This window comes from Triticum urartu, chromosome 4 (assembly GCF_003073215.2).
Source record: "Triticum urartu cultivar G1812 chromosome 4, Tu2.1, whole genome shotgun sequence".
NCBI lineage: Eukaryota > Viridiplantae > Streptophyta > Magnoliopsida > Poales > Poaceae > Triticum > Triticum urartu.
In genome coordinates, this window is record NC_053025.1 from 222,949,945 (window position 1) to 222,954,730 (window position 4,786).

Below are 4,786 nucleotides of genomic sequence, written 5' to 3' on the forward strand. Positions count from 1 at the left end.
CTTTCTTAGCAGCAGCGCGTTTTACGTCCCGCGCTACTGCTAATCCGCACCCACCACCTTTTCCCCCCCCCCCCCCCCCCCCCCCCCCCCCCCCCCCCTACCTCTCCCACTCTCACTCTTCTTCTTCCTCAATACTTCTCCCCCATTACTCTCCCTCTTCTACCTACCTTTCTCTCTCTCTCTCTATCTCTCTCTTCATTACTCCTACCTAACTACACCACCTCCATTAATGCATCTCCTTTCTCTTTTTCCTTCCCCCTCCACTAGTTGAAGTTGTCTCCTCCCAAATTAGGTAGCTAGGTAGATGTAGTATTTAGTTAAGTGACCTATTTGCCTCCTAACTAGATCTATCTTTGTCAAGAAGAGCTTTGTGCACTTTTGATCTCCCTACATCATCATCTCCACCGTGTGCTCGATCTCGAGATATAGGTGATTAAAATTTCATGCTTTTGCAAAATGGAAATATGTTTATGTGTGTGTGATATGTTTATGGAAATTGTGTGTGTGGCATGAGTTGATGCCAAATTGTGCTTTTGAGTTGCCTATGTTTTGCCAAAATGTCGATTTATTTCCGTTTCGGCGAATTCCAGGCAAACTCTAGATCTACATATGTCCTATTTTTAAGGAAGGTCATGCCGAATTTTTGTATGACTTTGATGCATGCACGCATTTTTATAATCAATTTGTTTATTATTACCGTGCAGAGTTGACGATGGTAAGTGGAACGATGGTGGACAGGTGGTTGCGGTCGGCGGTGCAGGACATGAAAGAAAATAACTGGGCAGATGTTTTATGCCCGTGTCAAAAATGCTAAGGAATAGTTTGGCTCGACCCCCATGACGATGGTCGTGTCAAAGCGCACCTGCTCATGACTGGTTTCATGGATGGCTATACTCGGTGGATAATTGAAGATGAGGATGACGATGTTGAGGATGACGACAGGGCAGGCAATGATGACACGGGGCAAGACAAAGAGATGATCGATAATGGCGGCGGGGAAGAGGCCGGACATGGCAGCGGAGAAGGGGCCGGACATGGCGGCGGAGAGAACGACATGGACTCCACGCAGCAGAGTTCGTCGGTACTAAGTTCAATCGTGCGGGACCCTCATGTTCAAGTATTTCTTCGCAAGGAGATGATTACTGAGAGAGCTGCTTCTAGAGAGGAGGCTAAGCTGGAGCAACTGGTGGTAGACTCGAACACTCCATTGTATGATGGTTGCAATCCTGAGGTGACCCGCTTGAGTTTGATGCTCCAACTCCTAAAGACGAAGGCTAAAAACGAATGGACCGACACTAGCCTCGATGAGCATCTCAAGTACCTAAAGGATGTTCTTCCCATGGGTAATCTATGTCCTAGTAGTGTTGATGAGGCCAAGAAGATCGTGTGCCCTCTTGATCTGCCACACGTTAGATACCATGCATGCATCAACGATTTCATAATTTATCGGAAGGAGCACGCGGAAAAAACAAGTTGTCCGGTGTGCAATGCTTCTCGATACAAGAAGGCTAGGAAGAAATGTCCCCAGAAAGTGGTATGGTACTTACCGATCACTCCCCGTCTCCAGAGGTATTTTGTAGATCCCAAGGAAGCAAAGATAATGTGCTGGCACGCAAAGAGAAAGAAGCCCGACGATGAAGATGATCTCAAGCTGAGACACATCAAGGATGGAAGCCAGTGGAGAGCGTTGAACAACTTCTATCGGTATTTTGAATGTGATGCAAGGAACATCATGCTCGGCGCGTGTACCGATGGCATGAACCCGTTTGGCAACCAGAACACCAACCATAGCACATGGCCCATGTTTGTATGGATGTACAGCCTCCCCCTGGTTGTGCATGAAATCAAAGTACATTCACATGAGCATGCTTATTCAAGGGCCGAAACAACCAGGAAATAATATTAATTTGTATCTGGGCTACTTCAAGAGGAGTGTAGCGACCAGACCTCAAACGGTCTAATCTCTGTGCTCAGGTATCATCCCTGGATCAGTAATGCTGACACCACATAGTACTTGAAAGATTTATAACAGAGTAGCAATCACACACTTATTACATCGAGTGCGTCAAAAGAGAGCTTATTACAATAAATATGGCTTAAGGCCATCTAATAACGATAACAGCGGAAGGCTTGGAAGATAAGTGAGTCCATCAACTCCAACGACATCACTAAGTATAGAACCACGACCCTAAAACTCCTTAACCATCGTCTGAAAAGTCTGCAACATTAACGTTGCAGCCCGAAACGGGTCAGCACATGGAATATGCTGGCAAAGTAACACATAGAGAGTAATGGAATGAAACAGGCTATTCTATATGCATATTTGGCTGGTGGAAAGCTCTATGGTTACAGTTTTGTGTAAAGCCAATTTTTCCCTACTGCAAAGGAATAAATTTTATTTAACTATCATGGTAGTTTTTAAACATTGAGAATGGTTGACAGCATTCTCAATCCCAATTAAGCATCATCATTAAACAAACCCAACGAAATTGATTTTAGAGTATCATGTTGAGATTCACATGATAATCCAAGTACTAGATACTCAAGATGTCCATAACCAGGGACATGGCTAATCATGATTAGGTTATACACTCTGGAGAGGTTTGCGCACTTTCCCCACAAGACTCGATCGCCTCCGTTTGGTTTCTTGCACTGCATGGTGTTTGAGAAGACGGATGACCGAGACATAGTCTTTCAGAAGCGCTAGCACCTTACGATCGGGTGGACCGTTACACCTACTTTCCCCTACATCTGCTAGTCTACCACTGTAAGAGTTTGCACAACTTAGTCAACTATGCTAGAGCCCATAATAGCTTGTGGCTGCACACGGAAGTTTCTAGCATGAATAATCTCATGATCCCTTTGAGCCTGGGTGGCGGTCCATAAAGAAAACAGGCAATCGCTGGAATACCCAGGTGCCTCAATCCACCCAGATGTGTATTTAAGTTGCCACCTTCGATAAACCCTTAATTAACAATCTCACATCTGTCATGGAAACACTCACCAAATCCACGTCTACTAGCATAGCATGGCATAATAAGCAAACATAGAAGTAACTCCCAAAGGTTTGATAATAACAGGTAATAGGTACTATCTCAACTACTTCCCAAACCCACAATTTATTTAGATCCTAATCATGCAATTGTGAGGATTGATCTAATGCAATAAAACTGGGTAGAGGGAAAACATGATCAAAGTGTTACTTGCCTTGCTGATGATCCAGGAAACCTAGCGATTCGAAGTAGCAAGCGGCGCACTCCGGGTACTCTATCGCAAACAACAAGCGTACAATAAGTACTCAACTAATGCACAGGTAAAAATCAAATAAGAGATCTAACTAGAAAGTTCAACTTAAGAACTCTGGTTAAAAAGAATCAAATCGAACGAAGCAACGAAAGACAAACGACAAAAGAAACAAGCTTCGTTTACTATTCTGGATCTAGGGTAATTTTTACAGTGGCAAAACTTGTTTGAGTTGGTTAAACCGAAAGAGGGTTTTGAGATGAAACTCCAGGCGCTTGAATCGCCTGATTCCGATAAACGACCGAAAATTTAGACTAAAACGAAAATCAGATCAGAAACCACGATCTGAAAAATCGTGGATTTAATCCGAGAAAAAGAAAAACGACGAACGTTCGTTAAAATGAACGAACGGACAAACGCTCGCTATTTAAATAAACCGGAAAAACCGATCTATTTAAAAAAAACCGAAACAAAAAAAAACGAACAAAACCGTCGGAAAAACCGAACGGTTTTTCGGGAAAAACCGGCGGCGGCGAGGTCTACCTCCGGCGACGGATCCATCGGGTGGCGGCGGTGCTCCGGCGGCGGCGCGGGGCGGCGGGGCGGGGCAGCGCGGTGGCGGCGGCGCTAGGATGGCGGGGCTGGGGCGCTAGGGTTTGGGAGGTCCCGGGCTGGCCTTCCCGACTTATAAAGCCGGACGGGCCTAGTGTCCGGGTCGGACACGGCCCGTTAGGTCGATTGCGTTTCTTATCAATAGTTACGCTCAGAAAAGAAAAACAAAAGGAATACTAAATGGACTCCAAAAATCCCGAAATAAATTTTCCCCGGCTTCTAAAATCAAGCCGCACAGGATGAACATTTATTTGGGGCCTAAATGCAATTTTGAAAAATACGCATTTTTCCTAAATTCAAATAAAATAGCAAATAAAACTAAAATAAAATCTTAATTGATTTTTTTATTAAATCCTCAATATTTCTTTATTTTGGGAAAGTCATTTTATTCGCTCTCTCATATTTTTGTAATAGAAATAATTGAAGATAAAATAAATAAAATCAAATGATCATGTTTTCAAAATTTGAGACAACTCAAATATGAAAATAACGAAATCCCCAACTCTCTCCGAGGGTCCTTGAGTTGCGTAAAATTTCTAGGATCAACCAAAATGCAATAAATATGATATTCAATGATGATCTTGTGTATAACATTCCAAATTGAAAATTTGGGATGTTACAAACCTACCCCCCTTAAGATGAATCTTGCCCTCGAGATTCGGGTTGGCTAGAAAATATGTGAGGGTGGTCCTTCAGCAAACCTTCCTCTCGTTCCCAGGTGGCTTCATCCTCCGTGTGGTGGCTCCACTGAACCTTGCAAAACTTGATAACCTTGCTGCGGGTGACTCGACTGGCATACTCTAGAATCTTAACTGGTTTCCCCTCATAGGTCAAATCACTGTCCAATTGAATTGCTTCCAGTGGTACCGTATCTCTCAGCGGTATGTCAGCCATCTCTGCGTGGCACTTCTTCAACTGGGATACATGGAAC